Source organism: Salmo salar, chromosome 06, assembly GCF_965601325.2.
Source record: "Salmo salar chromosome 06, fSalSal1, whole genome shotgun sequence".
Lineage (NCBI taxonomy): Eukaryota > Metazoa > Chordata > Actinopteri > Salmoniformes > Salmonidae > Salmo > Salmo salar.
In genome coordinates, this window is record NC_138296.1 from 36,819,521 (window position 1) to 36,832,048 (window position 12,528).

At 43.1% G+C, this 12,528-nt stretch overlaps 1 protein-coding gene across 1 annotated transcript in view; it reads right to left on the reverse strand.

The window, feature by feature from the left end:
- LOC106607023 (uncharacterized) overlaps positions 1-11,942 on the reverse strand; it is a 32,397-nt gene extending 20,455 nt beyond the window's left edge. Inside the window, exon 1 of the mRNA XM_014203558.3 lies at positions 11,487-11,942. The gene's annotated coding sequence lies outside the window, so the exon portion shown is untranslated. The remainder of the gene's footprint in view (positions 1-11,486) is intronic.
- Between the last annotated feature and the right edge of the window lie 586 nt (positions 11,943-12,528).

The window sequence follows — 12,528 nt, forward strand, 5'->3', positions numbered from 1 at the left end:
ACCCAAGAGACTGAGGGACTGATTGTTGCTGTGCGCTGCCCAGCTAAGAAAAGGGGAGCACAAAAGACGCATGACACCATCCCAGCTGAGTCAGTGTGCTGCCTTCATCACCCTGATACTAATCGCAGCTCGCACATTCCCAAACAGGCCCGGCCAAAGGTCAGGAAGCCGCCCCTGCCCCACACACAAACAAACCTCTCCAAACAAAGTTGACTCCTCTCCACGGAATTCCTTCCTTTGACACGGTGTAGGAGGGAGACGAGAAGGGATTGTGTGGCCCTTCTCGGACGGTGACGTCAGGACATGCCCGACAAATGAGGCTATGGACACTTAACTCCCCAGACAGAGCAGAAAGCAGCTGATTTGGATCCCATCTCCTGGGCTATAGCCGACAACGCACCATGGTTTCAACCTTATGATTTCCATTGACAACTCCATGGTCTTGGCAACAGACATTGGACAAAGTAAACTCAGTTCAGGAACATGCTTTTCTCCTGTTCACTGGTCTGCTGCCTGTGTCAGTAAAGGCAACATCTTGTGTGACAGACACCTGAATCACAGAACCATGTGATGTGACAGACTAATCCCTGTGCTCTAAAGAAGTTTAGTAGCGGGTTTAGAGTCTGTACCACCATGGCACGACTGGTAGAGACTTCAAGTGAGAGAAAGGTACCATCTACATCACATGCCTTTGCTCCCGGACCCATCAAGTGAATATGCTGGTCCCAAACACACACTACCCCCACTTTACCAGCGTGCGTCACCCATCTCCCAGCCTCAGGAGACTCGGCCCCCCGGGAACAGGGAGATTAACACATGACAGAGCTTGTTAACCCTGGACAAAGAGATTTGCTAATCCTGTACGATCAGGCCGACTGTGCTCCAGCGCCGGCCCAGACTACCCACAGAGACAGAGAGCGCCCAGGACAGAGGCCTAGTGTGTCCCAGAAACCAAACAAAGAAGACCTGGCTCCATCACAACAATGGAGAGACGGAGCCGACAACAAACAAGGTCCCAACAGCGCACAGTCTAGCAACAGTAGACCGCTGAGAGGAACAGCGGGATGGGTGTGATCTTGACCATGCCGATATTGATCGTGGGGGAGAAAGTGAGGATGTGGACTACTCAGATGGTGAGAAGCATTAGTGCATTAGGCAGACAGGGACCTGTTCCACTGATGGAGTCCCTTGCCTGGGGGTTACCCACCAGTGAGGCTGGTGTGGAGGGACTGAAGGGGAGGATTGTGTCCACTGACAGACTCCACTCAGGGGGTAAATTACATTAGGCCAGATAGAGCCAGCTGGTCGGTTGGATCGATGACACCAGATAGGACGGAGAGGAACAAGGCAGGCATCTGGACGGGACAGCAAAACATACCCTTGAGGCTCCAGCTCTCTAGCAGCCACTCACTACTGGAACTGGCTGTAGCCATAAGAGGATTATGTCCTCCTGTTTGAAGCAGAGCAGGCACGTTGCAGACGGAATCTGATCCCTCACAGGTTGTCCACACCACCAGGGCTAACCAGGGCTTTTCAACAAAATAACAGCTGGGCTAACACCACATAAAACTGTACCTAGCCTTTACCCAGAAATTGACATGGCATTTGGGGCTTGGATCAAAAGGCTTCTTAAATAGAAATTACAGGACAATAGCATTTCAAATGACTCAAAACATCTGACAAATCTCCCCCCTGTCAACTCTCATAAATGTAGCCATAATTCTGTCATCGGGAACTTTTGGCATCCATGTCATGCCAGACTGGCCCATGGTGTAGACAGGCTGCCACAGCACTGACATAATACTGAATGCATTGGGCAGAAAATAAATGCAACACAACTGACAGTAAACAGGTGGAAGCCATGGCAATACTTAGTGCATTCGGAAAGTATTCAGACCCCTTTAGTTCCACATTTGTTACGTTACAGCCTTATTCTAAAATTGATTCAATTGCCCCCCCACCCCCAATCTACACACAATGACAAACCGAAAACAGGTTGACATTTTTGCAAATTACAAATAAAAACCAGAAATACCTGATTTCCATAAGTATTTTGACCCTCTGCTATGAGACACGAAAAATTGAGCTCAGGTGCATCCTGTTTCCATTGATCATCCTTGATGTTTCTACAACTTGGAGTCCACCTGTGGTAAATGTACAGTTGAAGTCGGAAGTTTACATACACCTTAGCCAAATACATTTATACTCAGTTTTTCACAATTCCTGACATTTAATTGTAGTAAAACTTCCGTCTTAGGATCACCACTTTATTTTAAGAATGTGAAATGTCAGAATAATAGCAGAGAGAATTATTTATTTCAGCTTTTATTTCTTTCATCACATCCCCAGTGGGTCAGAAGTGTACATACACTCAATTAGTATTTGGTAGCATTGCCTTTAAATTGTTTAACTTAACGTTGAGTAGCCTTCTACAAGCTTCCCACAATAAGTTGGGTGAATTTTGGCCCATTCCTCCTGACAGAGCTGGTGTAACTGAGTCATGTTTGTAGGCCTCCTTGCGCGCACACACATTTTCAGTTCTGCCCACAACTGTTCTATAGGATTGAGGTCAGGGCTTTGTGATGGCCACTACAATACCTTGATTTTGTTGTTCTTAAGCCATTCTGCCACAACTTTGGAAGTATGCTTGGGATCATTGTCCATTTGGAAGACCCATTTGCCACCAAGCTTTTACTTCCTGACTGATGTCTTGAGATGTTGCTTCAATATATCCACATAATTTCCCTTCCTCATGATGCCATCTATTTTGTGAAGTGCACCAGTCCCTCCTGCTGTAAAGCACCCCCACAACATGATGCTGCCTCCCCCATGCTTCATGGTTGGGATGGTGTTCTTCAGCATGCAAGCCTCCCCCTTTTTCCTCCAAACATAAGGATGGTCATTATGGCCAAATAAAAATAGTTCTATTTCATCAGACCATAGGACATTTCTCTAAAAAGTACGATCTTTGTCCCCATGTGCAGTTGCAAACCATAGTCTGGCTTTTTAATGGCGGTTTTGGAGAGGTGGCTTCTTCCTTGCCGAGCGGCCTTTCAGGTTATGTCAATATAGGACTCGTTCTACAGTGGATATAGATACTTTTGTACCCGTTTCCTCCAACATCTTCACATGGTACTTTGCGGTTGTTCTGGGATTGATTTGCACTTTTCGCACAAAAGTACATTCATCTCTAGGAAACAGAATGTATTTCCTTCCTGAGCGGTATGACAGCTGCGTGGTCCCATGGTGTTTATACTTGTATACTATTGTTTGTACAGATGAACGTGGTACCTTCAGGCATTTGGAAATTGCTACCAAGGATGAACCAGACTTGTGGAGGTCTACAATTTTTTTCCTGCGGTCTTGGCTGATTTCTTTTGATTTTCCCATGATGTCAAGCAAAGAGGCACTGAGTTTGAAGGTAGGCCTTGAAATACATCCAAAAGGTACACCTCCAATAGGCTAATTGACATCATTTGAGTCAATCAGAAGCTTCTAAAGCCATGACATCATTTTCTGGAATTCTCCAAGCTGTTTAAAGGCACAGTCAACTTAGTGTATGTAAACTTCTGACCCACTGGAATTGTGATACAGTGAATTATAAGTGAAATAATCTGTCTAAACAATTGTTGGAAAAATTACTTGTCATGCACAAAGTAGATGTCCTAACCGACTTGCCAAAGCTATAGTTTGTTAACAAGAAATTTGTGGAGTGGTTGAAAAATGAGTTAATGACTCCAACCTAAGTGTATGTAAACTTCTGACTTCTATAAATGATTGGACATGATTTCGGAAGGCACACCTGTCTATATAAGGTCAGAGCAAAGACCGGAAGAATTGTCCGTTGAGGTCCGAGACAGGATTGTGTCAAGGCACAGATCTGCGGAAGGGTACCAGAAAATGTCTGAAGCATTGAAGGTCGAAGAACAGTGGCCTCAATCACTCTTAAATAGAAAAAGTTTGGAACCACCAAACTGATCAGTCGGGAGAGAAGAGCCTTGGTCAGGAAGAACCCAATGGTCGCTCTGACAGAGTTCCAGAGTTACTCTGTGGAGATGATTGCGCATCTGGAAGGTTCTCCCATCTCTGCAGCACTCCACCAATCACGCTGTTATGGTAGAGTGGCCAGACAAGCCACTCCTCAGTAAAAGGCATGACAGCCCGCTTGGAGTTTGCCAGGAGGCACCTAAAGGACTGTCAGACCATGAGTAACAAGATTCTCTGGTCTGATGAAACCAAGATTGAACTCTTTGGCCTGAAAGCCAAGCGTCACATCTGGAGGAAACCTGGGAACATCCCTATGGTGAAGCATGATGGTGGCAGCAGCATGCTGAGGGGATGTTTCTCAGCGGCAGGGACTGGGAGACTAGTCAGTATCGAGGGAAAGAATGATGGAGCAAAGTACAGAGATCCTTGATGAAAACATGCTACAGAGCTCTCAGGACCCCAGACTGGGGGGAAGGTTCACCTTCCAACAGGACAACAACCCTAAGCACACAGCCTTGAACTAGATCGAACATTTCTGGAGACACCTGAAAATAGCTGTGCAGCGACGCTCCCCATCCAACCTGAGAGCTTGAGAGGATCTGCAGAGAAGAAATGGGAGAAACTACCCAAATACAGGTGTGCCTAGCTTGTAGCGTCATACCAAAGACTCGAGGCTGTAATCGCTGCCAGTAAAGGGTCTGAATACTATTGTAAATGTGATATTTAATAAATTAGCAAACATTTCTATAAACCTGTTTTTGCTTTGTCATTATGGGGTATTGTGTGTAGATGGGGGGGGGGGGGGGGGGAATAACGATTTAATCCTTATTAGAATAAGGCTGTAAAGTAAAAAATAAAAGTGGAAAAAGTCAAGGGGTCTGAATACTTTCCAAATGCACTGTATCAGCTACAGGTGGCAGACTGATGCTCAATCACTGGAAATTAGTGATGCACCGATGACATTTCTGACCGATATCCAATATTTTCCTTGCCAAAACAAAACGATACCCAATATTTAAATTTTTTGCGGCCTTTTAAGCTTTCTAGTACAGTTTTATTTATTTTTTTATTTTTTTTATTTTTATTATTTCACCTTTATTTAACCAGAGGTAGGCAATTTGAGAACAAGTTCTCATTTACAATTGCGACCTGGCCAAGACAAAGCAAACAGTTCGACACATACAACAACAAACATACAGTCAATAATACAGTACAAAAATAAGTCTACAATGTGAGCAAATGAGGTGAGATAAGGGAGGTAAAGGCAAAAAAGGCCATGGTGGCAAAGTAAATACAATATAGCAAGTAAAACACTGGAATGGTAGATTTGTAGTGGAAGAAAGTGCAGAGTAGAAATAGAAATAATGGGGTGCAAAGGAGCAAAATAAATAAATAAATACAGTGGGGGAAGGGTAGTTGTTTGGGCTAAATTATAGATGGTCTATGTACAGGTGCAGTGATCTGTGATCAGTTAAATAGTTAACACACACACACACACACACACACACACACTGCGTCTCAGTGCAAGAGGCGTCTCTACAGTCCCTGGTTCGAATCCAGGCTGTATCACATCTGGTCGTGATTCGGAGTCCCATAGGGCGGCGCACAATTGGCCCAGCATCGTCCGGATTTGGACGGGGTAGGCCGTCATTGTAAATAAGAATGTGTTCTTAACGGACTTGCCTAGTTAAATAAAAGGTTACACACACACCAAAAAGCTATTTTGTTGGCATTTACGTAAGTCCCCATTACCAGTAAAACATAATCAAAACCTATTTCTTTCACTGACTTGATGTGCTGTTTCGTTGTTCAGTTGTTTCATTCTCAACCAGGATTCCTATGGAACGTCGTTTGGGTCTTTGCGTGTCAAAAAAGATACGTCAAATAACACTATTTGTCGTGTCAAATAAGCTTGTTGACCAATCTGGACCTGAATATGACTGCGCGTCACAATAATTTAACGTGTTAATACATTTTTTACGTAGTTATTACACTATCACTCGTATTTCATATGTCACAACGATTCATCGATACATATGCTACGATGCTGGTAAAGTTGTCTCGCGCACCTACAGTGCTGGCATAAAGAAAAAGCTGGCCAACTCATGGATGCAACCATGTTCTTCCCCAAAAACATAGCAAAACGTCAATCTGTTCCAGTAGCTATAGTTAGCTAGCTAACTATATAGCTAGGTGTCATCATCTAAGATAACCCTAATTTATAAGACAGTTCTTATTTGATTAATGGGGGTCCGACCCATCTATGTGAAGCTAGCCACAATAAGGATTAGCCACAAGTGGACTTTGCGTTAGCCTTCAAAATAAATGTATGTAATTGACAGTGATGCAAATGAATAAAAATAGTAGAATTATGGCATAATTGAATAGATCATGCTAAATGAGGTTGGAATGTTATATAAATTCAACAAAAGACAATTTGTTAATTTGACAAATCTGTTGAAATCACACTGGATACTTACTTATTTCACTGTACAGCCTTACCTATGGATTGTGAATCAATGACATGGGGTATCAGTCTACCCAGTGATACCCAGAGAATATTAGCGTCATAGCTCTTATTGTGGGACTCTGAAAAAACTGAATTGAGCCACTTTCATTGTCAACCTATGTGTATTGAACACCATTTCTGAGGAAAAACAATACTGCGTGGATGTTTGAGTCTGATAACGCTGAGGAGGACGTTGGGAAAAAGTATCTTGGGCGTTGAGTAGACTGATACCCCATTTCATTGATCCCCAATCCTTAGGTAAAGCTGTACAGTGCAATATGAATGTCAATACACACAATAGGCTGACTGGGATGGTGATTTCTCACAGTCCCGTGATAAGAGATACAATGCTAACATTTGCGTAAACTCTTCACAGTTGTGTTCTGTGGGTGTCACCGAGTAGACTGATAACCTATTTCATTGATTCACATTCCAACCTTGTTTAACATTATGTAGTCTAAATATGGCACGAGTCCACCAATTGTAACCTTCTGAATCACTTTCAAAATGGGTACTTTTATTTTGAAGGCAAACCACAAATTTCACTATTGTGCCTAATCCTTATTGTGGCTAGCTTCACAACACATAACCCGGTCCGGAAAAGCCTCACTAGCCAGATGAAGCTAGCTGGCTGTTTATAACCCTGTTATAACATTAAGTAGCTGGCTAGCTATTTATTTTCATGAACTGAAGTTCAATTTCAATATGCGAACAACAATACTTACCGTAATTTCCGGACTATTGAGCGCACCTGAATATAAGCCGCACCCTCTGAATTTAAAAAAAAGTATTATTTTGAACATAAATAAGCCGCACATCTATAAGCCGCAGGTGCCTACCGGTACATTGAAACAAATGAACTTTACACAGGCTTTAACGAAACACAGTTTGTAACAAAAATAAATAAATAGGCTTTAACGAAATACGGCTTGTAACAAAAAATAAACAATTTGCAGTAAACAGTAGCCTACCAAGAAAGTCATTGGTCACTATCTTCCTCCTCCTGTGCACTGAAACCACTGAAGTCATCTCCTTTCAACAAAAAAATTGAAAGCGGGAAAAATCCAAATATTAGCCGCGTCATTGTTTAAGCCGTGAGGTTCAAAGCGTGGGAAAAAAGTTGCGGCTTATAGTCCGGAAATTACGGTACTCACAAGGATTCCTAAATCATTGCTAAGAACAATGAAAATGACTGCAGTTTCTAATGGTCATTGTTTTCAGGCTGGTTGTATTGGTGCTAGGTACCAAGCTAAAGCTAGCTACCACAGTAGTTGCGTTCTAACAAATAATGCTTTATTACCAACGCGGTATCGTAAACACATCGTTCGTGGGCGGTAGACTTTTTTGTTCAGCTTTGACAGTGCTACTGATAGAAGTGGTGGCGCTTGGCTTGCACGTGCAAATTCAGAACACACAACATTCTATAATAGAACTGTTTTATTTGACATGCATCTTTTTTTTGACACGCAAAGAACCAAATGGCTTTCCATAGTATGTCATGAAGCTAATAGCAGTGACGCTATTACTGTATAACTCCGGTAGGGCAACATCTGAAAAATAGCGCACTTGGTAGTGTGTACCGGTGCTCAACCAGTCGGTGAAAGCTAACATCACCCACAACAGAGAACGGTTGATTGTCAAGGGCAATGAATTCCATTATCCCGGCGTTAATGGATTTGGCCTTTGAGTTTACTCTTTCAAATGACTGCTCGATCCACACAGCAGACATTGTGGGCTTGGTTAGGAATGCTGTGTTGCAAGTGTAGTGCAAAACTTTATGTGGCGTCATTACGTCATCACGTTATATAGGTATGCACGTCAGCTTTGACATCGGTTTTGCACGTCGGCGTTAAACTAGACATCGGGCCGATACCGATGTTGGCACTTTTAGCTAATATCGGCCGATTCTGATAGGTTTACCTATATATCGTGCATCCCTACTAGAAACCAGCAAGCCTTTAGTTTGTGACAGTATTAAAGATCATTTCCATGCTGAGTAGACATTATGCCATATCGCAGCCTTGCAGCGACCACAGCAATCCAGGCAAAATTCTGAAAGTGGTAGGGAGGCATAGCAACAGGGCTCTGAACCATGTCCATTATCCAGCCTCCCACTGGAAGAATTCAGAGCCTCAGCACAGAAAATTAATTACTGCAGCTGCTGGCATATATACCCTCAAAACTGCACAGCAACTGTCAGGACTGACAACTGTGATACCACTGAGGCAGCTATCTTGGATGGACCAATGTCCGAAGCAGAATTATAGTGACGACCATGGCAAACAATGGAGTGGCACTGCAGAAACCACTACTACAGTCCCAAGTCTGTGGTTAAAATAATCTCACGACTGCAGGCCAGTTGCCAGCTGACTTTATTCATAAGCGATGGTGACAGAAATGCCAAAGGTCATACAGTTTAGCCCACTGAGCAATAAAAGCACTAGAGACAACGTCCAAGATGGTCGATTCATGGGACCGTCTATATCGAGTTGCATCCGGTTTAATCTGACTTCTATATGGGGCCGTCTATGGGAATTGTCTTTCTGCGCCGGACATCAGTTAAACTGCAGTAACGAAGTAAGACTGTAGGTCCAGTCGAAAGCGTGCTTCCAGACCGGAACCCTGGCCCTTGGTTCAGCCTGAGAGGGATCTGGTGAGTAGGAGACCAGTCCAGGGCAGGGAGAGGACACACCAATTTCAATATTTACAGTTAGGGATGTCACTGAATCAACCTATTTAGCCTACTATGCCTGAGGGAAAGCCGAGGCACAAATTACTGTAGGCATCTCCCCGACAGCCCATGGCATAGGTCAGAGGAAGGGCAGAGCAAAGAGAACTGTTGGTCAAAAAAAATAAAAAAACAGAATGCTACGGTATGAATTCCGCATGAAATTGCATCTCTTCTGTTTGTAGACATCTAAGCCCTCCTTTAGCCAACTGTTTCAGCAGGCTTACTAAAGCATGTGCATGGCATTAAAGGAGAGACTTAAAATAGGTGTGACAGACAATGTAATAACCAAAATGCCAGCGGAGACATGAGTGGAGGAGGAATCCATTTTCAGCCTATTGTGAAAGTGAGGTGGGCAAGGGGAATTTGGTATCAAGTGTCACAATGCTGGCACATTGGTTTTAAGTAAAAAAAATAACACTCTTTTGCTAAAACAAGATAAAGGATATTGAACACGAAATCTGTCTTATTCGATTCATAGACATGACAGATATATTTTTTAAATGTAACAAGCCAGCAGCATTTGGGTAAAATAGGATCTACATTTAATTTCACATGAATGCATTTGTCCCATGTCTGAGCGTGTCTCTATCCCTCTGCCTCATTCCGTTGCTTGCTTTGTGAGTCAGCCATCGCTCATTAATGCACCAGAGGTTTGACTAACATGTTGGAGCCTCTCTGAGCCAGACAAGGCCATGCCCGAAAAGTGCTCACGTTAATCACCCTGTGATGCAATTTATTCCCGAGTGGCATCAATACTTTATGGCAGATCATTGCAGAATATTGACCTACCCATGCCCACTACCCCACCCTATATCGCTCATTGTCAGCCGAACATCAGGGGCAGAGATTAGGCCTGAGGGACATCTATAATGATTAGTTGCAACTGTATATGGTACCTGCACGTTGAGGGTTTTGGAGACTAACATTATTCACCATTGTTATTTTGGAGTGTGGTCTGGTTGCATAACATTAACACAAGCGAAAAATAGCTCCGGGTTCATGGCCTGAAGCCACAATGTTAGCCTATATGATAGTTTGAACAAAGTATTTTATTACATTGAGAGTACAGTACTTGTCATGACTCACGTTCTAATAATCCTGAGAATTGGGTGAGCCTTCAAAGACCTCTCAACCTTATAAAGTAGAGCACTTACGCCATCCTACAAAAGTAGCATATGCCATGTTCTCGGACTAATGCAAAAGACTAACAGAATTAGCCTAATTTACCCAACATGTCGCCTGTGGGCAAAGAACGAAGCCGTTCTCACTAGAGACCACTTGGCCGCACAGAACAATAGGCGTCAGCCATGGAGGATGAGAGAAGAAAAGTTGATATAATGAAGTGAATACGTCGAATTGCTTTTGAAAAGGCAAATAATCCAAATGATTACACACCGATCCCTTCACAAAAGGAAGGCTGTTATTTTAGCCAGTTGATTCGTCGGTTAGCTAAATAGCTGGTGATCAATTTGAGCCACCACACAGGGCTGCCACCGCCCCATCACCCCCCTCCCGATTGCAATCGAATTCAGAATCTATCCTCTTTATGGCTGAGCCGCGTGAGCCACTCACTGGCAGAAGGAAACTGCAAAGATTCCCTTGTTCCTATACTCGTTTTTGTGCGACCCAACAGACTCGCGTGGATAGTTCAGTTAGCCTATTTAGTTTGCATTTCAACAAGGCTTATTTGTATGGCGCGATTTCCAATTCAAGTTGACGTTTATGTCATGAATCTTGCCCTCGAGGCATAACTGGTCGATTTCCGCTAGATGAACCAGCTACAAAGTCAAAATTTGCCTTATTTTAAACAATCACGAGAAGAAAAAAAAGCCGTGCTTTTTGGTCTTAAATTAAAGTTGGGCATTAGGGTTAGCAGCGTGGTTAAGTTTAGGTTTAAAACAAATTTAAAAAAAATACAGGTTTTCTGACTGTGTTTGTGCCAGCTAGTGACCACTCTGCAGACCTGCCTCCAGAACAAGATTCATGACGAAAAACGCTAACCTGCGTTTCCAATAGGAATTCATGAATTGCACTTGCAATGTCGACAAAGACATTCACCCACTATCTATATGATTTGTCACCCATTCTACCCAGACTAACTACCAAACACTGAATATAAAAATCTAATATTTTAGGAGACCAAAAACATTTGTTAAAGCATCACATCGTAACTTGCATTTTATATTTTCTGTGATTTAAGTGTAAGTTCAGTTGCACAGCTAGTTAGCATGCTAACGCTCAACCAGTCTCTAGACTTACCAACGCAGTGTAGCTAGCTATAGCTTGATCTCCAGCTACGCCCAGTGTTGGACAATGTCCTCCGACTCCTTTCAGAATCCTCGAATACAAAGTGGAACAAATTAGAAAATGAAACCGAACAAGATGAGAAACAGGCCAAAGTACAGCAGCCAGATAACCAAGAAACTTCTGTCGACCGCTGTTTCCAGAAGTGATGCACGTCCCTTCCAAAGAAAGAAAAAACGATTTGCAGTCCACGCACACACTCTCTACTGGCCGGGACTGATGGACAGGCGGAGAGGGTTTTACCACGGCATTACGCGCGGGGGTGAAATTGAAAGGGATGAATAGCCAAGTAACTCGACTTTCTCCATCTCACGACCAATCACTACCCCGGCTGGGATTTATTCAAATGAGGAATGATGTCATCTCTCAAATCACCCTACTTTCTTTCTTCCCATCCTTCCCAAATTGCACCGGTTGTCTCCCCCTTCCCGTATCCCTCTACCAGTTTTCCCGCGTCCCCTCCCTCCATGCCCGACTCCACGCTCATCCTGCACACACCTCCTGCAGTTTCTTTTCAACGGCGCATTCTCTCCACACAATGGTGGCATGTTAGAATTCTCCATTGGTTCTGGACCACTGGATGCTGAGATTTCAGCCACAAAGGGTACCACAGCATAGTCTGTCATATTTTGATTTTCTATAGGTCTACTGCCATTTAGTTACTACCATATTATTCTAATGAAACAAACATCTTTATTAGTTCTACAAAGGACTAAAAATGTCCTGCTGCACATACATAATGAATATTGAGTACCACTCATGCAAAAATGGGTCAAAGTTAAACAATCAGGTAATATAATCATATCCATAAACATCTTCACAGAGATATTGATAACACTAGGTTTATTGCAGTGGCCCATTCTTAATTGTAAGGACAAGATATCTAATCGGTTGCAGACAAGCCTCCACGCTGACAAGACCAAACATGTTTGACCTGTCAAAGAGGCTGTCAGGAGAATCGCCAGTGCATAAAGATAGACCATTTTATGTCAGATTG